A 26,777-nucleotide genomic window follows, 5' to 3' on the forward strand; every position below is an offset into this window, starting at 1 on the left:
AAGTAGGACTTTTCAAATAAAATTGTAAAACCACTCAATTTGACTGATGTGTTAGTTCTAGTGTTAATGTTCTCTAAATGTTTATACAATTATGGGACATTACAATGTGCAAGTATAAAATGTACAAAATATTCAATGTCAAGAACTTGTTTAAATAATCAAAGATTGAAATTACTATACTACACTATAACATGAAATAGAAGTTTTCAAATAAAATTGTAAAACCAGTCAATTTAATTGGTGTGTTAGTTCTAGTGTTAATAAATATTCTCTAAATATTTATACAATTATGGAAGATTAGAATGTACAAGTACAAAATATACAAAATAACCAATGTTAAAAACTTGTTGAAATAATTAAGTAGGATTTTAGTAATAAGAAGTAGGACTTTTCAAATAAAATTGTAAAACCAGTCAATTTGACTAATGTGTTAGTTCTAGTGTCAATAAATATTCTCTAAATGTTTATACAATTATGGAACATTAAAATGTACAAATATAACATGTACAAAATAATCAATGTTAAAAACTTACTTAAATAATTAAGTAGGACTTTTAATAATAAGTAGTAGGACTTTTCAAATAAAATTGTAGAACCAGTCAATTTGACTGGTTTGGTAGTTCTAATGTTAAATATCCTGCTAACTCAAACTGCTGCGACGCAATCTTATTAATCGAGGGTTACACGATTATCTTAAAGCCAATTTTCATCGTCACAGTATCATAGGAATAACGTGTCAATCGATTAACTCTGCAGAACTGCTATAATTCTGTTTGTTCAATCGATGTAATAAAAACGAACCGCAATAATTCCACAATAATTGTTTCGTGCAACGTGTTTTCTACATAAAGAAGAAAATTCCAAGATTATAAAATCCAAGAAACCAGTTTACGTCAGCAAGATCTATCGCCAATGGAAATGGTATGGGAGCAAGAAAACGAGGTCGCCTTTAAAAATAGAAGCAAGACGCAGGAAAGGTTACCAATCATCCCTGGCGATCATCGTAGACAAGGAATTTTCTTTCAAGCCGGAATCAGCCCCGGAACACCATTTCCTCGAGACATTCCGCCGACGGTGCGCCCCGGTCGCTCTTCTTCTTTCATCTTCCGAGGTATCCTCCACGAGTTATCGTGCACGTTCAAAATTCCAACAACTTCTCCCAGTAAACCAAGACGCACGAGCAGAAGCGGAAGAAAAGGAATCGCGACAGTCTACCGATTAGAACATCAACAGACGAATAACAAGCTTCGCATAATGAGCGCGGTAAACAATATAAAAGGGGGTGAAAGAAGGGTTGCTGCGGCCGGGACAAAAGGGGTTGGCAGTGAAAGCCGACAGACGCTTTGACGTCTTTCTCCGCTGAGCACAATGTTAATTAACGAGAGGAGAGCCGCTCCTGAGATCCCGGCTGCGCTCACGATTCTCAATCAACGATGGTATTCATGAGCCCCCCTGTCCCCCAACCCCGCCGACAACGCCACTCCACGGCTGGCTCGAGTTATGCAAACTAAGTATAGAACGTTTAATGAACGAAAGTATCGGGATGCCTCCGCGAAACGGTTTTTCACTGTCCCTCGCGACCGCAGACAAAGTTTCCACAGGGTTGGCTCACAGTTACGTGCATCGAAAATATGAGCAGGGTTAGGAAACTTGTTTCCAAGTATTCTCTCCTTTTCATTTCGTAATATACGCAGCTTTGATACAGAAAGGTGTTATTCATCTTGAAATTATTCAAGAAATTCACCTTTCTACGATAAAAGTAAAACCTGCTTTTTCGTTAGCAACTAGGGCGTGACATTCAGCCACTTTGATATACAGGGTGGTTGGTAACTGGCGGTGCGAGCGGAAAGGGGGTGATTCTAGGCGAAAAAACAAGTCGAAAATATAGAGTAACAATTTTTCGTTCGAGGCTCTGTTTTCGAGAAAATCCACTTTGAATTTTCGGTCGGTACGCCTGCGCTTTATCGCGTCTCGTTGGGACGGATCTCACTGTAGATCGTTGTCTCGATTGACGTTATTTTTTTAACTTTTTACATTTTTGTTCCACATTTTCCACTTCTTTTTTCGCCTAGAATCACCCCCTCTCCGCTCGTACCACCACTTACCAACCACCCTGTATATTTTTGTATATGATAACACAGTGGCAACGTCGATAATACCGCGCGTAAATTATGAATTTACGGCTAATTTAAGCGTGTGGAAACATAGAGAATATAAAAATATGCGAAGTAACAGCCAGAGGGTGAAACCCTCAGCAAACTTTCGTAAAAAAATTCCTAACTATCCGAAGACCGTACGACTTGATTTTCGTACGGAACGTAAGGAAGTAGTATAAGCGCTAAATATATCATAATCACGGGTAACACGAGATATTAACCCTACGATGATAGATACAAAGTAGCAGGCGATTCTATTTTCAAACGACAAGTTCTGCGAACCGAAGCAAAGGATGAAATCATCGAGTCGAGATACCGTGCGGCCGTCTGTCGGCGCGACAACCTAATTCCTAGCCTGCATTTTCCAACTATTTTTCCTGGTACAGACCATTGCGGTTGTTAACTGGAACAAACGAGCCGATCTGCCGCGAGTTCCCTGAAACGATCAACAGCCACGCGAGTCGCTCGATCTCTCATCGGAGAAATTAACGCGTGAAAAGCGATTGAACTGTCTTTCGTGTCGCATCCGTCCAACTATTCCATAATTACGTTCAAACAGAGACAGTCGTAAGAAAACGAAACGCACCGGTGTTGTATCATCTAAATGTGCACAGAAAGCAGAAGAACGAATCATCAATTGCCTACGTTGGATCAGCGACAACCAGCGATCGGTAATTGCAAAGTGGTTGGCGGGGAGAGCCATGCTGCGAGTCTCAGCAACGAGGCGAATCCCGTGGTGAAGGTTAGGTTGCCGGCGAATCTGCAATTAATGCGACTAATTGGCAAAGCCGGATCAAGCGATGCATAAGACACACACTGTATGTATATTATAATCGTTGGAAGAGGAGAAAAATGGGCACGTCGATGTGTAGCTGGTACGTAGGAAGGACGCGCACGATAATTCCAGCGCTGCGCAATCTTATCGACGCGCGTCTCAGCACAGGTGAATTCACTCTGATTACAGATTCAGCCAGCCTGAAAATTACGCGCTCGATCCTCCGTAACGAACAGTAGAGAGAGAGTGAGAGAGAGAGAGAGAGAGAGATTGATAATACAACGGCGTGTAATTTTACCTATAAGATCAAATTACAGTCGGCGTCGAATTAAAGAGCGTTCATTTTCTGCCTGTTTATTCGCGCCGGATTTAGACACGGGGACTCGTCCTCCACTCGTTGTCCAAGCTGTTTCGCGCACCAAACGCTCGTTCGGTGGTGGCGTGCGTGGCCATTTACGTGGATTCGCGACGCGTCCTTAAAGCAACAACTTCACGACCGTTGTTTACGGCGAAATTACGGTGCGTGGGGGGAGTGCCAAGGCCACGACAAGCGGAACTCGTAAGGGGCGATGAGGGTTCTTCTATTCGAACGCTCTGCCTCTTTCTATTCCAAAGTACGTGAACTATTTATTGGATATAAACGAAGAAAGAGGAAAAAAAGAACGATTCATAGACCGAGCCAATTGCAATTTCATTAATACGGTAATGAGCGTTAAACCGGGAACGGACGCGGCAAATCGAGCCAGCGAACGCGCATCAAAAGACCATCACGCTGGCCTGAAGAGGGAGGGGGTTGGAAATCTGACGATACTAATGTCTTCCACCTTCCTCGCAGCATCCTTTCACGAATAGACGTTTTTTGCATAAGTTGGACGTAGCAGGGTTCCCCTCTCGTCGCCGCCATCAGCACCCCCTCTCCAAAAGCCAAAGAGAACTTGCCATATCCCGCGCCTTACCACCACCCCCTGCCTCGACTACCGACCACCTTTGCCCCCTCTCCTTTCGCTGCTTCTTTCTCACACTCGATGTTTCTGCCGACCTCTCTTCTACCGACACCTCATCTCCCGGTTTGCCGTTTACCTCCTCCCCTGCCGATCGTTCCATCTTGCTTTCTCTGTAGCAGCAGCAGCAGCAGCAGCAGCAGGCGCTGTACACGAGGCTGCGGCTAAGAGCAGAGCGACGTCGCCGACGCCACGCACCCCGACGTCGCCCTGACGCGCTCCACTGACGCTGCGCAGCGGAGATTAATGGCCTCGGACTCTGAAATCCTGGAAAATAAATAGCGGGGGCGCCGCTGGCGAGAGCGAGAGTCCTGCGGAGCAAGATGCGACGCCCCTCTTTCTCTGTTCGTTGCTCCGCCGCTATTTCTGTCTTTCTCGTTGCTGGTCGACAGAGAAAGGGACAAGGTGGAAGGGAGACGCAGCCGACAGGGGTTGGAGAGGGAGAGAGAGGCAGCGTCCCGAGGGACCTGCCTACCGCTCGCGCTGCCCACCGCCATCGCTGTGTGCTCCTTTGTGAGCAACCTGAAGGTTGTCGAAGGGCTGACGCGAAAAGCGACCGGCGTAGAAATTTATCTGACCGGAATGCTTTTGTTGGCCCGCTTCGTGACGAGGAAATTGAAGGCTCTCCCGGTCTTTCTCCTTCTTTTTTCTTCCTTTCCAGCCTACGGATTTATCCGACACTGCAGGATCAACGCTGGTGATACGCTTTTGTTCCGCCGAATCCTTCTTCTCTCTCCATGGCCCGCCAATGTTTTCGTGACAGACAGTATACGTGGTGTATGTCTCACGAAACACTGCGATCGTTGTTGCACCTTCTTACGAACACGTACGCGTTCCAGCCTGACGAAAACACCCAGACCAACAAGAGAAAGAGAGACAGCGACGGAGATGTCAATCGTAGCTTAATAGTTAAGAAGAACGTCCGCCAGAGGTCAGCATCTCGTGCGACATTAATCGCTGGAAGGTGACGCAGCAACGACCGACAACAACGTCAGCTGGATACCTGTTGGATATTCGAAAGTCTTGGCGGAATGTGCGAAGATGGCCATTACGTAGCCGACGCCGGGCTAAATTATATTAAATACTAAATAACCGGTGGAAGACCACGGTCTAATTGTTGCGTCGTTTGCATAATGCCTGGCCTCTAACTACTCTGTTCCCTTTGCCTCGCCAGAGCTCTACCTTCCACCATTTGCCTCTCTGTCTCGCGACCGGTACCCTCTTTAGCGTGGCTTCTCCGCGTATCTCTTGCTCGCATCCTCCACCTCGTCCTATCTGCCCTTTCCTCCCCTCCAGCCTGACCGTGTCCCCCTTCTCTGATTCGTCGCAACGTACCGAGCGAAAGATTAATCGCTAATTCTTGCTACTGCAACCAGTTGCTACTAAATGCGCACGGTGGTCGTGCAAAGATCAAGGAACCTCGTCCAACCTGACCAACTACGTTCGGCTACGCAACAATGAACACCGTACGGCACAGGCGAATATTCTCTTTAGTCAACAGCAACTCTACATCTGGTCTTTTTAGGTTTCTCGAGCACTGCAGCCATCCACAGCGTATAGACGAGAGACTGGCACGAAGGCAGACCATAGACGATAGACAGGCGACGATGGCTTTGGGGTTTCAGTTATGGGCTTTTTAGCTCAAATTATGTTCCTGCTTGTACCGACGCTTCTGTATTGAAATATATCTTCTACTCTACAATTTATCCACGCGATTCTCCGTTCGTACGTCCAACGAGCTGAACGTTATTGAAACCGTACGATGTACGAGATACCTCGGCTGAGAAATGCTCCCCGTAATAAACCAAATGTAAAAATTCTGGTCGATTTCATATTAACACGTTGACTGCCACGGCACCCGTATTCGGGTGTCAGCAAAGTTTCCGGTCGCGCCGCGTAACCCACATCCGGCTGTCGCTTATTTCGCTACTTGCGGAGGATCGTCGTAGGCATTTGAAAAGATGTTCCACAATAATGAAACTGTGGAATTGTTATAAAAGTAACACGAAAATGGTTTATTGACAAAATTATTTAGAACGTGAAACTTTCAAGCATTCTACGCATAGCTGAGGTCGGTGGGCACGATTTGGACAGTAAGTCGTTGTTTTCTTCAAATTCCTTCGCGCCTTTGTTCGCTCCATTCCACGTCTTTTATTCGCGCAACGTAGTTTGCACGCGCGTCTCATGCTTCTCCCGGAATCATTTTTCCGAACGGCGATATTGCGCTGGCTCCGTCGAAGACAAGGACTTTTTGTATCTTCAGACAACCCTAATAATTTCGCAGCTAACAATCGTCCAAATATTCTAATATTTATATTCTTCCTCGTTGCAATTTTGTAAACCGTGGAAGCGTCTGCAACGGAAATTCGCAGAAGGAGCGGAGCGCCAAGTTTTCCGTGCCATTCGATCGCTTTCCAATTGCGATGGCGTAAGAAACCGTTTGGTCGGAACAATCTGTACCGCGCTTCCCTTCGTTATATTCGACAACAGCCAGTGGTTTTAACGTTGCGAACAAACGAGACGAGAGATGATTCTCGAGACCACGGTTTGAGCGACTCGCATTACTAGAATATCGATTGCACGCGTCACCAGACGCAAATTTTTTGAAAAGGCGCGTGGCGACACGTCAACGTGTTAGAGGTTGGCCAAATGTCCACTGACAACGCGATAGAAGGGTTTCATAGTGGCAAGATTGGAAACGCAACGTGGTGAAAAATCAACGGTCAGAGCTGACGTGTTTCGCGCAAAGGTCGTTCGTCTTTCGTCTCATTTGAGCCGCCTGCCCTCTCATCCTTCTCCCTCAGTCATCGTCTAGTGACGTTTGCACGGTAGCCATTTGCGAGATTACAACGAGCGGCGGCCGCTAGGGCGCTCATTAACGAGCGAACGAAAGAAGAGATTATCAAGCGACTAAGCGTAACTAACAACAACGCGCCGTTCAATTTGAGAAACGGCTAATTACAGGGCCGCGGCTCGCCTTACTTTTTCCCCGCTAATTGCTACGAACGACTTCGATCGCCACCGTTGTCACACCATTGCCAACGCCAGATTAATCGCGATACGTGCCACTAGCGTGAAATTAATTACGCTTCCTACTACACGCCAGCAGCGTGTCCAAAAATCAACCACCTCGACAACGAGGAAAGAAGAAACAAAAAAGAAGAAGAAGAAGAAGAAGAAGAAGAAGATGAAGAAAAAAGAGAGTAAAAAATAAATGAGAAATCCGGTGTCCTGAAATAATAAAGCCGACCCCGGTCCCCTCTTAATTTATTATTCAATTCGTAGGAGACTCTCCCTTCTCCGACGTTCCCCTACCAAATCTGCGCGCAATATCCGCGTACATAGGTGGAAAACATCCGGCAGAGATTGCCAACCGACATCCTTCGACGACGAATTCGTCGCGTTACATTCTTGCAGCATGATTTTCCTGCCTGCACATGGCGAACCCGAGGCTACGACTCGCACGGGCAACAGCAGAGAGCAGCATGGGGACGTGTGCACGTGGGGGGCTAGAAGGGGCCGAGAGGGGGCTAGATTTGATTCGTAGGGGGATAGAACAGATCGGCTATGGGTCTACCTCGACAGACACGGGGGGGAGATGGCGGCGTACCAAACGCCGTACCAAAGCAATATCCATAGGAACACCCCGTGTCAGAGGGAGAGACGCAGAGACGTGCGATCAATCACGAGGGACCCTGCTGCCACGTTCGTGGCCCTCGTATCAAACGTAACGCACGGTAAACATTTTTAACTTTGCCACGTTATTAATATTCGTTGCGCCCCGGGATCCTCTGCCGCTACCCTGCCCCGTCCCTCCGCCCCCCCCCCCCCCCTCCGTGGCCGTTCTTCTTTTTTCCCTGGGAATTTGCACTCCGCGTTTTTGTTAATCAATTTGCCTGCACCGCGGCGCAAGAAACTGTCCAAGTTCACCGATTAAGTTTATCATCGCGCCAGCTAAGGGCGAAGCGGCGTTTCACACTGTCGGACGTCCAAGCGGAATGTTCCTGCCCGCAGTTGCGAATTGTACGGAACAAGACGTTCGCGGTCGACGTTCACTCGTTTTCCTAAAATCGATCAAAATTGAGGAGTCTCTTACGAATTACAGCGTATTACGTTCGGAGGAAGATAAAACTGGCCAAATTTGTCCAAGTTCAACGATTAAGTTTATTATCAAGGGCGAAGCGTCGTTTCACACTGTCGGACGTCCAAGCGGAATGTTTCTGCTCGCAGTTGCGAAATGTACGGAACAAGATGTTCAAAGTTGCGGAGTATTTTCCTTTTTTACTTACATCCTACGAATTACAACGAAGTATTACGTGCGGAGGAAGATAAAACTGGCGAAATTTGTTATTGTACTGGAAGATACAGGTGAAAAACGAGAGGATGGAGAGGCGCGTTTGACGATGCGTTTTGAATTACGCGGTCACATTCGCTGGAATCGCATTAAACGCGCGGCAAATGTTTTTCGACTCGGCCGCGATATTAATATTCGTTTGGGGTGGCCGGTGTCGCAGCCCGGCCGCGCCTCCATATTAACCGCATTTTTTTCGTTTAGTGTTTTTTCTCTCCCTTTGTTTCTTCTCTTTTTTAATTTTTTTCTTTTTTCCTTCTGTTTCGTTTCGTCGTATTAAAGCACATTCTGGACACTAAACGCAATAATGGAAATTGATAATCAGCCGGTCGTTAACGTCACGAGCGAGTAACGATTATTTATTCGTAACGATTCGCGGCTGCGTGATTCGCCAAGGGGTGAAAATCGCGATCCTCCGCACCGATTAAAACTTTCCTCTGCTGTTCGTATTGTAATTATTGCACGTTGCTCGTATGTTGTACACGTCCTTTACCGGAACGCTGAATTCTCTCTGCTTGATGTATCAGCGGCGAGTAAAATTAGAATTTTTCTAATGGCCGGCATGAAACGGTTGAGTACTTAATGCTACAAGGCAGCTCTGTTCTTATTGTTAGCTCTCGAGATACGAGCCTGCGATTAGCCGTAAGTAGAATCGCTAAATTCCACGATGTTTCAACTACAAGTGTAAGTTCGTCTGTATGGTCAGGAACGAAATCAAAAGTAGAGGCAAAGTATTTATTTCGCGCCTTGAACGTCATAATTCTATCAGAAAATTCGATTATTTCTTAACTCAAATAGGGTTTGCACTGAGAATTTTAGCTCAATTTTGCTAGTGGCAGCTCCCAGCGCTTTTAAGTGTTTCATTTGAAATTGACATTAATTTTGGTAATTAAGTTCTTCCATTATACTTATTTATTACTTTGTTTCCTATTTATTATTTAAATAATTTATAGAAAAGGATAATGTGACAAATTATTCTATTTGCGAGATTCTTTTTAACCCTTTGCACTGAGAATTTTATTTCAATTTTGTTACCAGCAGCTCCCAGCGCTTTTAAGTGTTTTATTTGAAATTGAAATTAATTTGGCAATTAAATTCTTCCATTATTTATTATTCAGATTTATTTATTATTTATTATTTATTATTCAACCTATTTATTATTCAAATAATTTATAGGAAAGGATAACGTGAAAAATAATTCTATTGCGAGATTCTTTTTAACCCTTTGCACTGAGAATTTTATTTCAATTTTGTTACCAGCAGCTCCCAGCGCTTTTAAGTGTTTTATTTGAAATTGACATTAATTTGGTAATTATATTCTTCCACTATACTTATTTATTACTTTGTTTCCTATTTATTATTTAAATAATTTAGAGGAAAGGATAACGTGAAAAATAATTCTATTTGCGAGATTCTTTTTAACCCTTTGCACTGAGAATTTTAGCTCAATTTTGTTACCAGCAGCTCCCAGCGCTTTTAAGTGTTTTATTTGAAATTGACATTAATTTTGGTAATTAAATTCTTCCATTATAGCTATTTATTTTTCAAATAATTTATAGGAAAGGATATCGTGAAAAATAATTCTATTGCGAGATTCTTTTTAACCCTTTGCACTGAGAATTTTAGCTCAATTTTGCTAGTAGCTGCTCCCAGCGCTTTTATGTGTTTTATTTGAAATTGACATTAATTTTGGTAATTAAATTCTTCCATTGTACCTATTTATTATTCAAATAATTTAGAGGAAAGGATAACGTGAAAAATAATTCTATTGCGAGATTCTTTTTAACCCTTTGCACTGAGAATTTTAGCTCAATTTTGTTACCAGCAGCTCCCAGCGCTTTTAAGTGTTTTATTTGAAATTGAAATTAATTTGGCAATTAAATTCTTCCATTATTTATTATTCAAATTTATTTATTATTTATTATTTATTATTCAACCTATTTATTATTCAAATAATTTATAGGAAAGGATAACGTGAAAAATAATTCTATTGCAAGATTCTTTTTAACCCTTTGCACTGAGAATTTTAGCTCAATTTTGCTAGTAACTGCTCCCAGCGCTTTTAAGTGTTTTATTTGAAATTGACATTAATTTTGGTAATTAAATTCTCCCATTGTAGCTATTTATTATTCAAATAATTTAGAGGAAAGGATAACGTGAAAAATAATTCTATTTGCAAGATTCTTTTTAACCCTTTGCACTGAGAATTTTAGCTCAATTTTGCTAGTAGCTGCTCCCAGCGCTTTTAAGTGTTTTATTTGAAATTGACATTAATTTGGTAATTATATTCTTCCACTATACTTATTTATTACTTTGTTTCCTATTTATTATTTAAATAATTTATAGAAAAGGATAACGTGAAAAATAATTCTATTTGCGAGATTCTTTTTAACTCTTTGCACTGAGAATTTTAGCTCAATTTTGCTAGTAGCAGCTGCCAACATTTTTAAGTGTTTCATTTCAAATTTACTTGAAGCGAATTTCCTTTAAATTGTCTTATTTTTTACTTAAAGCAAATTATTCTTGAATTAGAAACTTCATCATTAAAGCCTGATATTATCAGAAGATTCTTTGATTATGGTTAGAAACAACTTTTTACTGCAAGCAATTTACATACAGCATGTTTTCTGTAAAATGACACTGATATTCCAGGGGTGCAAAATTCAGATTGTTTAACAAGGTAGAATCTTCATTACCAGAATATCAATTAACCCTTTGCACTGGGAATTTTATTTCAATTTCATTATCAGCAGCTTCCAACACTTTTAAGTGTTTCATTTCAAATTTACCTGAAGCGAATTTCTTTCTTCCTTTAAATTGTCTTATTTTCTAGTTAAAGTAAAATATCCTTGTATCGAACAGCGCTAAGGAAATGCACGACACAGCGGAAAAGTACGACGGATCTTGCGACCAGATAAAAATTCATTATCGGTGCCGGTTGCCGAAAATTGATGGCTGATCGTATCGAGCCGTAACAGGTGTACACACAAGTCTCTTCTTCCTTTGTTCCTTCGCCTCGAACTCTGATAAATGTTGCGTGTGACGCGTATCGCGTTATCTTATTGGCAACGATCGGAATCCGAAGATGAACGATCCCAGGAACGATCTGACGAAGAGAACGAAACGTGGACGCGAATAAAGGAAGAAATGGACGGTATTAGCGGTGGATCGTAATTTGCCGCCTGTACGAATGCGGAAAATGATAATGCGGCTATGCGTAATCGGAGCGCGTAAATCACAGTTGACAAGAAAATTATAGCGAAATGTTGAGCGATGGCAAAGAGTGTTTGCGATAGAGGGACTAATCGCGTTCGTGTTTTAGAGAACGAAGAGATGCCCCGTGCACCCTTTGACACGGAACTTAAAAGCGACGAAACCAGAGGAAAGCAGCGAGCGGTGGTCAAAGTGAATGCCAGTTGCGCCAGATCTCGCCAAAGGGTGATTAATGTACGCGGAAGACAGGGAAGAAGAAAAAGAAGAAATAGAAGAAGAAGAAGAAGAAGATGAGCACGCGAGGAGAAGGTGGACGAAGAAGGAAAAACGAGGAACAAGAAGTGGAAGACGATGAGCGGAGCGAACGCAACGTCGTGGCAGAAGATATTCTGTTCAATCGGATGGTAAATTCGCTGTACCAAATTTTGCCGATCAACGAGCCAGCGCGATTAAATATTAACTACGAAGCCGATTATGTAATTAAAAGGATATTCGTAGTAATTGGCAGGACGGACTAACGAGCTTTCTAAAATTTCCCGAAGATAATTGCGCGTGCAGAACGTGATTATCGGTGGTCCGCTAATTACGGGCTAACTCGCATCGTTTCTCTTTTCCAGCTATTAGGCCCGAAGTCGCCACGGAACTCGGCGCTCCACTGACCGCCACAACGATTCCACCGAGATCCTGCAACTTGTTTGTCTGAGTTTTCGATTTTTCCAGCTTCCAGTGCAACCGGCGAGGCTGGCGATGTTCAGCCCTCGCTGCAATTTCGTAGTCGTTTTGGTCAAAAAATCTCGCGGTTTTGTAATTTTCATGATCGTCGCAGGATAATATCGCGGAGGATAATATGGAGAAGCGTGCAAGGGTTCCATAAGGCGGATCTAAAGCTTCTAGTCGTAGCGGTTCTGATTTTTTAAATATCAGTCGCGTTTACGGTAGTTGGACGATTGCGTTCTCCTTGCGAAATAAATAAAGTAAATAAAAATTTGACTAATACGCTGGTCAGAAACTGGTTTTTCAGAAACTCGTTTTTTGAAGAAAGATTTTTAAATTGTCCGATCAAATGGGCCTAATTCTCTGCCAGGTAAGTTTCTTCGTTTTTTGAAGATATATCGAAATATTCGAAGCTATACCTAAGGTATATTCTATAGGTGTTTTTGTTTTATTATTTCATTTGTACTTGGCAATTTGTCCAGTTGAACATTTGCTAAATTTTTCTAGTTTAATTGCTGAATAACATGTGGGTAGATACCTTCGGCGGGGTACCATCTTCCAGTTTGGTCATTTTATTTCTTCAGTCGGGTCAGTCCGGTGTTTTCTCTTCGGTCTTCTTCTTATGAAACATTCTATAGGTTGCTAAATATTCTTAATTGAATGGAGAAAAAGAAGAATGGCAGGAAGAAAATAATGTAACTTTAATTTTCTTCAGTTCCAGCTAAGGATAGGTGTATGGACCATTTTTAGAAACCCTTTAACACTATAATTTTTCTCATGTCACCTGTGCAAGTAAAACGACATAAATAAACTTCAATAAATTTGATTTACCATCCAACTTTTATGACAAACAGTGTAACAATCTCCTACGTGTAATGGCACACAACAGCTTTTGGTATTTTCTCTTTAGAAAACATTCTATAGATTGCTAAATATTGTTAATTGAATGAAGAAAAAGAAGAATTGTAGGAAGAAAATAATGTAACTTCAATTTTCTTCAGTCCCAGCTAAGGATACCTGTATGGACCATTTTTAGACACCCCTTAACACTATAATTTTTCTCATGTCACCTGTGCAAGTAAAACGACATAAATAAACTCTAATAAATTTAATTTACCATCCAACTTTTATGACAAACAGTGTAACAATCACCTACATGTAATGGCACACAACAGCTTTTGGTATTTTCTCTTTAGTCTCCTTTTTAGAAACATTTTATAGGTTGCTAAATATTCTTAATTGAATGAAGAAAAAGGAGAATGGCACGAAGAGAATAATGTAACTTCAATTTTCTTCAGTGTCAAAATGGCAACTAGGAAGTTGCAGCTAAGGATAAGGGCCATTTTTAGAAACCTCTTAACACACTGTCAACCGGCAATTTTACTGAGAATTTGTCTCATGTTACCTGTGCAAGTAAAACGACATAAATAAACTCTAATAAATTTAATTTACCATCCAACTTTTATGGTAAACAGTGTAACGATCACCTACGTGTAATGGCACACAACTTTTGCAAATATATCCAGTTTCACTGCGTTTTCCTTTTGATCAGCGTACTCTGCACGCTCTAGTCGAATTTGTTTCTCTGCCAGTGACCATTTTTTCCAACACGTGGTGTCTTAATTGCCCGGAAAGTCTGAAGGTTGCATCGTTATAATGAGAATCTGCTTTAGAAATTCCAGAAGCGTCAGGCGCGATGCTGCGTTCTTTGGAATCCACAGCTACCGAATAACTCTAGCTACTCGCAATAGAAATTTGTCGTATCTTGTTCTATTCTCTGGCGGATTGCTACGGTACATTTTATACGCATTGTGAACAAGGTGCAAAATGGACATTTTTCGGGCCATTTTACAGCTAAAAGAAGCGCGTCACGACTTTTAACTCGTAACAATGTGTTGACAATATGTGTTAAGTAACCGTATTAAGTAGAATTAACCAAATGTAAATGCTGGAAAGCCTGTTCAGAGGAAGACGTTTCAAGCTGTCAAAGAAAAAATTCATCAAACAACGAACATGTATATCCGAAAGCAGTTATTTACATACAATTAAGTAATTACATTTCACACGTGGAATATTTTCCACGCCAGAATTGAGTTATACTTTGACGGCCGCTCAAAACCATTTATGCAGTCATTAAGGCATCATTAATCTTGCTCTCCGTTATGCGCGACAACAGAGTCATTGTTGAAACAGGTGCTACTTCCGAAGAGGCCAGGATCATTAGTCGAGTGAATGGAATCGGTTCTCCGCGGAATAAAGGAATCAACGGTAGAAATCACTACGAGCAAGGGAATCGGACCGTGACGTTTGTGGCGACGGCAATTACCGAAATTCTGCCACTAGACAGACTCTCGTGCAGTTTCAACGAAGAAAAATTTCAAAACAACGTATTAATTAGGATTTGAGGAAGAAAGTTATACGATTCTTCCATTGATAGATACTTTGAGCCTTTAACAGCTCTGCTTGACACTTTGACTGCCGCGTGGGCCACATATGGCCCACCGCGGTGCCGATCGCTTCAACTTCTTTCTTCTTATTGTAAAAACTGAATGAAAATTAACAGTTGGGGCATTTTCAATGCAACCGATAAATAGAAGATACTTTGAAATACAAAGTGCCACATTGAACGATTAAACATTTTTGTTAGAACATCGATTAAAAAAGAAATGAGAACAAACGTTGCACCTAACTGTGTTAAAGCACTTTAAACATAAACGTGGCTCATCCATACAACGTGGACGATAGGTGGCCGCCTTTTTGGTCCGATTTCTAGCAATTTTTGATCCTAACTGTTTAACTCTCTGCAAAATTTTCGCAGCCACGTAAGCTCGCCCTTCTCTCTTCCGCGTTTCGTGTCGCGATCTTCGTCGAAGAAGTATACTTCACGACTCTGGTGAATGGCACTGTGCAAGGTGCGTTTCGAGTGCCATTCTAGAAGCTGAGACCTTGATTTTTGTTCTTCTTGCTTGTTTATAGAGTATCATCGATGCATTTAACAATAACTCTAAAGCTAATTTTGTATACCACTTGAGGGTTGTTCTATGTGCTGTAGAATGTGCTACCATTTGATCCAATGAATCTACAGCACATTTTCCTCTCTTGTAATCTACCGTTACCATTGCTTTGTCAGAAACATCATTTTTCCCGGACCTCTACCATTTCAGCCGAATGTTTCGTCGAAATCAGACAAATAATCGTGACACCGTTTACTAATATCTTCTACACGTTTCAACGAAATATTCTGCACGTTTTGCCTGCCACGAAACAAGTCTTGTTATGATATGTCGCTATCAACTGTTAACAAGGTGCCACGGTGACCAGCAATAAGATAAACGGTCCAGTGGGGAAGGATATTGTCTCACATCGTCAACTTATTATTATTTTGCCATCTTGAATGATATAAAATGTTAAGGAAAACTCAAATTGTCAAACAGAATGCTACGAATGTTGTCCAAACTCAATTGCATTGCTCAACTTGTTAAGTCTCCAGTTCACTTCCCATTCAACAAACGAAAAGATTTTTAACGTTCTGAGAACATCTTTACGCATAACATTAGAACGTGAAATGGCATATTAATGACGACTTTATAACAATTTTTTAAGGATAGAAAAATATGATTAAGTTGGAAGTAATAATGCAAAGAAGGAAATAGTTTGATGCCATGTTACACGCCAGGCTGTTATTAATATTATTAATTTCCTATGAAACATTGCAAATGTATTTTTTTATATTTAATACCAGAAATGGAAGAAATCTTCAAGATGAAGAGAATGTCACTTTCTATAGATATAAAAATCGGTCGATCGTTTTGTCAAACTGTCAAAAAGTTAACCGTGTGAGTTCGAAAGATCACTGGGTGGATTGTTTGGCCAGACCTAAACAAAGAAACACTGATCTAGCTCAATAAGTCTAGGGAACAGCTACGACCAATCCTCGTCCATCTTTTCCACCTTTATCATGTGCCCTTTCGGATGATTCGATTGCCCAAACATAATAGAGGCGAGAGCATCGTTGGCGGATTTGGTTGAAATAAAAGGAACGGCTGGTCGACGAAGAAGAAACAGCGAAAATATTCGGTCGAGGAACGTAAACGGCTGCCATTTGTCAGCCAGACGACTCAATGTCTCACGAACGTCTCGGGCTTCTTCCATCGCACTTGGCCTGAAGACTTCACAGATGCACGATAAACCGAATCAAATAAAACGTCGTGTGTTGTGAAACAGTCGGTGAATGAAATCTATCGTTTGCGATACGAAACAATTACTAAACACGCGTTTTATGACATGTTATAAGAAGAAGTAAATATAATGTTTCTATTGGAATGTTTGGCAAAGGTGAAATTAAAGGTGAAGATATTTGTTTAATAGAGCTAATTATCATTTGCAATAGAAAAGAATTCCAAAACACACGTTTTAAGACACATTATGATAAGAAGTAGATATGTTTCTATTAGCATGTTTGGCAAAGGTGAATTTGAAATTGAAGATATTTGTTTAATAGGGTTAATTATTGTTTGCAATAGAAAACAATTATATTTCTATTAGAATGATTGGGAAAGGTGGATTTAAAATTGAAGATATTTGTTTAACAGAGCTAATTATTGTTTGCAATACAAAACAATTAGTTTCTTCTAGAATGTTTGGAAGAGATGGATTTAAAAGTGAAGATATTTGTTTAACTGAGCTAATTATCGTTTGCAATACAAAAAGATTCCAAAACACACGTTTTAAGATACATTATGATAAGAACTAGATATGTTTCTATTAGAATGTTTGGCAAAGGTGAATTTGAAATTGAAGATATTTGTTTAATAGGGTTAATTATTGTTTGCAATAGAAAACAATTATATTTCTATTAGAATGATTGGGAAAGGTGGATTTAAAATTGAAGATATTTGTTTAACAGAGCTAATTATTGTTTGCAATACAAAACAATTAGTTTCTTCTAGAATGTTTGGAAGAGATGGATTTAAAAGTGAAGATATTTGTTTAACTGAGCTAATTATCGTTTGCAATACAAAAAGATTCCAAAACACACGTTCTAAGACACATTATGATAAGAAGTAGATATAATGTTTCTATTAGAATGTTTGGCAAAGGTGAATTTGAAATTGAAGATATTTGTTTAATAGGGTTAATTATTGTTTGCAATAGAAAACAATTATATTTCTATTAGAATGTTTGGCACAGGTGGATTTAAAAGTGAAGATATTTGTTTAACAGAGCTAATTATTGTTTGCAATACAAAACAATTAGTTTCTTCTAGAATGTTTGGAAGAGATGGATTTAAAAGTGAAGATATTTGTTTAACTGAGCTAATTATCGTTTGCAATACAAAAAGATTCCAAAACACACGTTCTAAGACACATTATGATAAGAAGTAGATATAATGTTTCTATTAGAATGTTTGGCAAAGATGAAATTAAAAGTGAAGATATTTGTTTAACAAAGCTAATTATCGTTTGCAATACAAAACAATTATAAAACTCACGTTTTAAAACATATTATAATAAGTAGATATAATGTTTCTATTAGAACGTTTGGGAAAGGTGAAATTAAAAGTGAAGATATTTGTTTAATACGACTAATTTTTGTTTGCAATACAAGACAATTACATTTCTATTAGAATGTTTGGCAAAGGTGGATTTAAAAGTGAAGTATTTGTTTAACAGAGCTAATTATTGTTTGCAATACAAAACAATTACGTTTCTTCTAGAATGTTTGGAAGAGATGGATTTAAAAGTGAAGATATTTGTTTAACAGAGCTAATTATCATTTACTATACAGAACAATTATAAAACTCACGTTTTAAGACACATTATGATAAGAAGTAGATATGTTTCCATTAGAATGTTTGGCAAAGGTGAATTTGAAATTGAAGATATTTGTTTAATAGGGTTAATTATTGTTTGCAATAGAAAACAATTACGTTTCTATTAGAACATTTAGGAAAGTTGTTTTTTCAAATTAAAGATATTTGTCGATACAGTGCTTAATTATCATTTGCAATATAATGTTAGAAAAACGGAAAATAGAGAAGCCAAAATTCGACAATCCACTTTTATCCAGCCTGTTTATTAAACCTACGTTATATGGTTTTTAATGATAGTATGATTGAAACATTGCTATGGCAATTTCAAAGAACGTTTCAACGAGGAAAACATAAGAAGATTGCGATCGACAGCACTGCCTTTGCCTTATTATAGTGTTCTAGATATAACTAGATATCTCTCTAATAGCAACTTGTAATTAATAGTAATGTAAATTATAGCCTAGAAACGACAACACGTAATATGTAATTTTCGCAGAATATAGACGGCTGTTGTAATCGTATGTGATCTAAAGGTCAATGGGTAATGACGCAACCAGTTAATAAATAAGATGCTTAATAAGTACCGACATTCGCTACTCAAAGTTATTAAGTGCGTATCATGATTGTATTATAATTTCCTTTTTATAACGTTTCGCTGATTTTCAAAGCCGACCTCCGCGCATTAATTTCCCTCGTGACAGTGAATCACGCGTGCACGAGAAATTATCATAAAAATCAACACTCAAAATCAAGCGAAAATCGCAGCAGATTTGAACAACAGAAATATAAAGAAACTTCAATTATCATTTTGATAGTTGCAACAAATGTTGTATCGCACAACTACAACTGGACGTAACACGCGAGTAAATCGAGAAAACTGTAACAGTCATTGATGATACAATATAATTGAAGGATGAAGAAAAAGCGATACACCTGCGTGAAAATTTATGCGTCGCGTACAAGTCACGAGTATCGTTTCGCGTGATAAATTACACGCGTACTCGATGCAACCATAACGAACCCCGAGCGAGCCTCATTTTCACACAATACACTATTTACTTCATTTCATCTAATAATTAACACCAGCCTAATAACTAATGCCACGCTTTAGGCTTTAACAACCAGGCGAATTAATTTAAGCGAACGCTTTCAGCATCTCGCAGCCCATCATCCATGGTCGCTTCAATTTTCCTCTAGATATTCAATTTGCACGAGATCGAGCCAGCCGATCTGTAAACTTGGCGCCACCCAATTCGCGCTAGAAATGAAGTCGCCAACTGAGACGACGTACGAAACGCGCGATTTTTGAGAACAACGTACCTGCAGCTTCGAAACTCGTTCGACACTGAAAGCAAGGACGTTAGGTTGCCCGAAGAGTTTCTTTCGTTTCACGAGGCGATAATAGGCGAACAGTTTCTCTTTTGTATTGTTTCTTCGAATTTGGTGTCTCTGTTTCTGATATAAAGTGATAGAAAAGAAAGGACATAGTGCGTCTATCGTTTCCTCGTAAAACGAAAGAAACGCGTTCCGGACGACCTGGCGTATCAAGTTACAGCGCGTTCGTCGAGTGAAACACTTTAAATTGGAGGGTTCGTAGTGTAACTTTTAGATTATTTAGATTACTTTTTACATTACAAGTATTTACCATGGATTTTCGAAATTTCAACGTTTCAAGAGAAACAGTGATCACAAATCTCGTCATTTTGCCTAATACAAGCCTCCAACCACTCCGCAATATCTGCCTGCGACGAAATTCAAAGCCGTGGACTGTACGTACCAGGTGGTCCGGAAAGTTTCTTTCGTTTCGTAAGGTGATCACAGACGAACAATTTCTGTTTTGTTATTTCTGTATTATTATTTACAATTTCTGTTTTGTTATTTCTGTATTATTATTTACAATTTCTGTTTTGTTATTTCTGTATTATTATTTACAATTTCTGTTTTGTTATTTCTGTATTATTATTTACAATTTCTGTTTTGTTATTTCTGTATTATTATTTACAATTTCTGTTTTGTTATTTCTGTATTATTATTTACAATTTCTGTTTTGTTATTTCTGTATTATTATTTACAATTTCTGTTTTGTTATTTCTGTATTATTATTTACAATTTCTATTTTGTTATTTCTGTATTATTATTTACAATTTCTGTTTTGTTATTTCTGTATTATTATTTACAATTTCTGTATTATTTTATCGAATTAGGTGTCATTTCGCTTACTATGTTCGCGCGTGATTCGATAAACCGATACAAAAGAAGAAACATCGTGCGTCTATTATTTGCGATTTCACGTTTGTAGGAAGCTGCGCTGTTGGAAGAAACGCGTTCGCGAGAGACGGATACTTTTCGCGCAACCTGATACACGCGATCACGAAAGTGTCTCGATATTCATCACAAAAATCCTATATTGTACGCGCCACGTGTTCGTTTCGTATGTCACACATACGTCACACGTGTGTTCGTTAAAGCGTCGCAACAGCTTCGCTCGTTTAGGAATGTTCATTGTTGGCACGCGTTACGATATAATTATGCTGCTGCGTGTAACTGGAATAGTAAAAGTTCATCTTTGATTTTGTACATTTGAAACTGGTTACTGACTTGTTCATATACATCGGATTGTCCGAAAAGTTTCTTAGAGGTTTGATAAACTGATAACAGATGAACAGTTTCTCTGTTGTATTATTTTATTGAAATTATACAACAATATACAATATATTTTATTGAATTATACGATCCATTTCTATTTCTATTATTACTGTTGAGATATTTTTTTTTTATTTATTTATTTGTTAAAATTGCAATCAATTCTCGCGTTGAGAATTTTCAGTAATTAGTTGAGATATGTATAATTTTCTGGACTAGGTTAAAGGCGTGACAGAGATACTTGTATGTGAATATCAGTGCGTGGAGGTATGTGTGTGCGAAGCGTCTCGAAAACAAAGGAATGTAAACCCTTCGGTCGGTTAAGAGTGGTTTAAGAGTCAGTTAACAGTGGGAAGTATAGAAGAAAGCGCTGAGACGCGTGCAAGTGTATATCGATGAATATTTAAGGAATCGTTCATGAAATAAATATTTCATTATTTTAATATCAATCCTCAGTATAAGTTTAGTGTTCCTGTAACATTATTTCGGCCTGAAAGATCCACAATTTTCAACAATTACGTTCGTGCATAATTCAATAGACTAATATTCTTGTTTTTTATTTGCATGTGGTTTGCAATCAATTCTCATTGAGAATTGAAACTAAATTATTCCTGCGTGCTACTACAACGCGAATAATAAACGATCATCGTACGTTTGGTTCTAGCTGAATCTAATGAACCAAACTAATACAAAAGAAAAAACATCGTGCGTCTGTTATTTCTCTACGAAGCGAAAGAAACTTTCCGGACGACCTAATAATCGAAATATTCCGGTATATTTGGTAAATGTAATATTTACAATAACGCGGAATATTATTTTACAATATCATCAATTTTCTTATTATTAATTATTTCTTATTATCAATTATTTCACTGAATTCGATGAACTAAAAACCATCGTAGGTCCATTATTTGTTTATAGAACGAAAGAAACATTTCGGACAACCCAACGTATCTACAAATAGAAAAATTCTCGTCCTGTCAACTCTATCAAACTCTTGATCAAAATTTCCCATTGAAAATCGAACGTCGACGAAGGCAAATTAATTTTTGCAAAATTACATTTTCCAAAAATTGAACACGACACGTAATAATTTGTTTCCAAGATAAAGAAAGGAATTATCGTATGTAAGAAATTAGCAGATTAACTCGTTCCCCGGTTAAAATGTTAATGTTTTAAGGAAACAGCTTACCTCTGCATATTTCGATGCGTCTTTACTTGGAGAATGCAGAGAGAAGACTCGGTACTCGACTTGACAAAGACTCGAATAGGTAGATAAGTACTTAACAATCCGATTCGGTCATTTGTTCTCACGTTTTCCCGTCTTTCTTTCGTTTCACCGTTACGCGAAACGGATTTCACGAACCTCTCGAGAACCATCGTACGACGACGCTAGCGAAATGGCAGAACGTTCGCAGGTCTGTTTCCGGGCCAAAGAAAACCAGCATTGTTGCAGTACACACGTGTCGCGATGTGCTTTCTTTCGAAATTGGAGCAATTTATGGGCACCGAAAATTCCTCGCAATATTCGACCCACCACGTTCCCAACATCTGGCTTTTTTCTCGCCGACCTGGCCACAGCTACGTAACGTCTTTGTGAACGGCAGTTTCGAATCTGCTCCACGACAAAATGAGAATTTATGGCGAGCTATTGAAAACTTGACGACTTTTGCCTGTAAACATGTTGCAAACAAAGACAACCGAATTGGACGTATGCTGATTTAAGTATCTGCCTTAAGCGACCATCAGATTCGTATGCAGAATACAGGAAGATAAGAAGTTTGTCTTTAAATGGTACCCTTCATTGGTACCCCCCAATGGTACCCCTAATTAAGTTAGACAAATTTACCAAATGTACAGCTGCACAAATTGCAAAGTACAAATTGAACAATAAAACAAAAATTATAAAGATTTCATGACAGACACAGTTGTCTTCTATAGAATAATATTAGAAAATGAAGATATAGAAACTTCTCTGTTCAAAAATATATTTGCCATAGAATAAAATATGAGAGAGACAACTGCAAAGTGCAAATTGAACAATAAAACAAAAATTATAAAGATTTCAAAATAGACACAGTTGTCTTCTATAGAATAATATTAGAAAATGAAGACATAGAAACTTCTCTGTACAAAACCTATTTTCCATAGAATAAAATATGAGAGAGGCAATTGCAAAGTGCAAATTGAATAATAAAACAAAATTATAAAGATTTCAAAATAGACACAGTTGTCTTCTATAGAATAATATTATAAAATGAAGATATAGAAACTTCTCTGTTCAAAAATATATTTGCCATAGAATAAAATATGAGAGAGACAACTGCAAAGTACAAATTAAATAATGAAACAAAAATTATAAAGATTTCATGACAGACACAGTTGTCTTCTATACAATAATTTTATAAAATGAAGATATAGAAACTTCTCTGTTCAAAAATATATTTGCCATAGAATAAAATATGAGAGAGACAACTGCAAAGTACAAATTGAACAATAAAAGAAAAATTATAAAGATTTCATGACAGACACAGTTGTCTTCTATAGAATAATATTACAAAATGAAGGTATAGAAACTTCTCTGTTCAAAAATATATTTGCCATAGAATAAAATATGAGAGAGACAACTGCAAAGTGCAAATTGAATAATAAAACAAAATTATAAAGATTTCAAAATAGACACAGTTGTCTTCTATATAATAATATTACAAAATGAAGGTATAGAAACTTCTCTGTTCAAAAATATATTTGCCATAGAATAAAATATGAGAGAGACAACTGCAAAGTACAAATTAAATAATGAAACAAAAATTATAAAGATTTCATGACAGACACAGTTGTCTTCTATAGAATAATATTACAAAATGAAGGTATAGAAACTTCTCTGTTCAAAAACATGTTTTCCATAGAATAAAATATGAGAGAGACTGTATCATGAAATGAACATTTGTGTCAGACCCTGGTTCCTCGCGTTTCTTTGCACCAAGTCTCTCTTCTCTACTTTAACTCACGCAAAATACCAAAGTTGTTGTTTAATTTGAAACTTATGGTAAATCTAAGTCAGCGTACTAATCTGATAAGATACAGTAAGCCGATGGAACTGACTTTGCCGTCGCTTCGTCCAGAAATCGGCTTCGAGGTCGGAATCGGGCCGATTCGAAGAACTTAAAGAGAACAAAGACAGGAAAATTGCATGGCATGCAGAAAGTACTCACCGATCTCGCCGACAATGACTCGAACAGAACAGAAAGTCGAACCGCGTGACGACAGGCTGCTTCCTCGTCCGTCGTGAGACGCAAACTGACTGCTTGATCGCACCGAGGCCGTGTTTCTAAGATAATTCGCAAAAACTTTTGCTCCAGCGATTGCTGCAACACGATCAAATTATTTTTTAAACCGTCGACCAGACAACGAACTGGCCGTGTCGCCAACAACATAAAATCTCTTGTAACGCGTTTCAGAGAAGAAGATCGTTTCAAGAAGAATATGGATGACGCTTTTACGAGTACGGAGAGTTCATGTTTGGCGATTATTGTCGCGATTATTGAAAGATCGTGTATCGTGGGAAGCCACGGAATTTGAAAGCATCGTCCGCGATCGAGGAATTTTTTATTTTCCTAAAATTGCTCTGGACTTGATCAGGTTTATTGTGATTATGCAATTCTTCGGTTCTACATATGAAATTCTGAATCCTTCTCGTATCTCTAACTTCCCGTAAATGTGAATAGTATGATAGCAAGTATTGTTCATTGTGTCGTCAATTTAACTGGCAAAATATAAGCTAAAACAAAAGCATTGGAAATATCTTTACAAGAATAAAATACAAGAAACGATATTTCTCAGCTCATAATTGCACGTATTATTTGTCCCACATATGCAACTTATGTACCGAATCACGAATAAAATGGTTATGAAGACGTTACTCTCACTTGCATATGATACTAACCTCTATGGCGAATAGACTCGTGCGAAATATTTAAAGATCAAGTAGATGTTCAAGTGTTCCACGAAAATGACATTAATCGAGATACGATAACTAGGTTATGCAAAAGCTAGGAAATTGTTGATTGTTAGGAAATTTAAAGCAAGTGTTACCTCAGCCGATGCAACATGTCCGCCCTGCGCGCTACTTCAAGCGTGTCGGTGGAAGGTGCCGTTTCGATCGGCGGAAAATCGTCCAGTCTGGTGTCATGGAATCGCCAAAAAGGGGGGTTCGATGTCGCGAATCGAGGAACATCCTCGCGAGATAAGGGATGAAACCGAAGGCACGGGAAACGTTCCGGTGAAGCATTGTAAAAAAATCGATCGGTCGCGTTGACGGTTCGGCCGCGAAGGTGGCAGCACCTCACCACGCGATCTCTCGTGGCGGCGGGGGCATGCATCGATGGCCGCGTTTTTGTTGTTTTTCCGTTCCTTTTTTTCTACTCCCTTTCCATCTCTTCCTCTTGCTCTTGCTTTCTCCGGCTTTCTCGCTCTCTTGCTTGTTCGTCCCTCTATTCTCTCGTAGTTGGCAGATTAGGCTAATGCGATGGACCAGATGAGATATGGGCCAGCGAATCGGAGTACAGTGCCGGCACGGCAGGGGCGTGACTGTACCCTGGAAACGGCCGTGCCCCGGGCCACAGTCACGACGTGAACTAAGTGCTGGGTGGAGCCCCGTCTAGGCACTACCTACTCGATGGAACCATCATCCTCTCCCTCGAATGTCACGGGGCAACCTAATGGCTGCCAGCCACCTCGAAAACGGCGCCAGTTTTGAAATGGTCTCGCGACCGCTTCGTTACAAACTTCACCGGCTTCCCTCGTTTTGGCCAACTTCCCACTTGCTGCGGGCTATCCTTGCTTTTTCAGTTTAGTCACCAATCCATGATGTGGTACATAACGGTTAAAGTAGCGTGGTATATAGCAATTCTTTGAAAGAATTTCGCAAAATTATAAATTGTCTTGGCAATGGTCTGGCTACAGAGTTGTTTAATAAATAATTTTCATCTTACAAGAGACTGAACGTCTTAATCGGTAACCTAAGCATGATGACGAGGTGACAATGTTATGTATGGGGTGATATGTATAATAAAATTTCATGAAAAATGCAACGAAGGTTGGAGATTACGTCGAAATGAATCCATTTGTCAAATCCTGTACACGTGTCTTAAATGTAATGATCGGTATTTGATGAAAGCCAAGTTATATTCCTCCACAGGAACCACACCCTTCGTGAATTTCCATTCCAGATTCATCAACTTCGTGCTTTTAAAGATACACATATCTTGCATCTATATCTCGTACTTGATCGTTCTTCTATATCATAATGTTGATCCATTGATATCAACAATAATTTTCACTATAATTTTAAACTATTTACACTGCATCGCCTGCAACAGTTGAAACATTCGTTATACGTTTGAAGATTTGTTATGCAATCTAAAAACTAAAGAGCTAAAAACTAAAATTTCTAATTTGGAATTTCCAACGTATCGTCTGAAGTGGCGTCATCCTCCGGCAGATCTACCCTCGTTCCACCTTTAGAAGAGAAAGCAAAGTCGCGCGAACGTTTCCAGCCACACAGGTAGCACGATTTATCCACATAATTTTTCCTTGAAAAACGAAAACAAACGGTGCGAAAATGGAAGAATACCGAATGAGAAAAAAAGAAGGGCGCAGGAGGAGAAAAAGAAAAAGCGTAGCCGGTACAAGCACTTTTCAGTCGATCGGGCTTCGCCGGGTATTTTTTCACGTCCGTTTGCCCGTTTCAATCCCCTGTTCGAGGCCGCTCCTCATCCATCTGCCTACCGATATTCGTCCGGGGCCATATCTCCCGGCCACTTTTCAATTTCGTCCGACGAATTTCCAGTCCCTCTCTCTTTGCCTGCAACTAGCACGCGTCTCTCAATCTACACGGCCAATTCTCCAGAGCATAAATCCGGCAACTTTTTATTATTTAACGTTCTGTTCTTTTTATTCGAGGGTGGCCTCGTGGTACGTATCAAATGTTGACGCGAAGCAGAGAAAGGGGATGAAAGCTGGACGAAACGAAATTTCTAACCTGACCATCCGTGGACACTCTCTACCCCCATGAGGATACTGCACACCAGCGTCATCGGAATATACAGGC

The 26,777-nt window shown here is 39.4% G+C and overlaps 1 long non-coding RNA gene across 1 annotated transcript in view; it reads right to left on the reverse strand.

Annotated features, from left to right (window-relative positions):
* Nucleotides 1–24,909, reverse strand: part of LOC126875367 (uncharacterized) — a 146,565-nt gene extending 121,656 nt beyond the window's left edge. Inside the window, exons 1-2 of the long non-coding RNA XR_007693378.1 lie at nucleotides 24,761–24,909; nucleotides 23,881–24,033 (exon numbers count right to left, since the gene is read on the reverse strand). This is a non-coding gene — a long non-coding RNA (uncharacterized LOC126875367). The remainder of the gene's footprint in view (nucleotides 1–23,880; nucleotides 24,034–24,760) is intronic.
* Between the last annotated feature and the right edge of the window lie 1,868 nt (nucleotides 24,910–26,777).

The sequence above is a fragment of the Bombus huntii genome, chromosome 18 (assembly GCF_024542735.1).
Source record: "Bombus huntii isolate Logan2020A chromosome 18, iyBomHunt1.1, whole genome shotgun sequence".
NCBI classification, from domain to species: Eukaryota; Metazoa; Arthropoda; class Insecta; order Hymenoptera; family Apidae; genus Bombus; species Bombus huntii.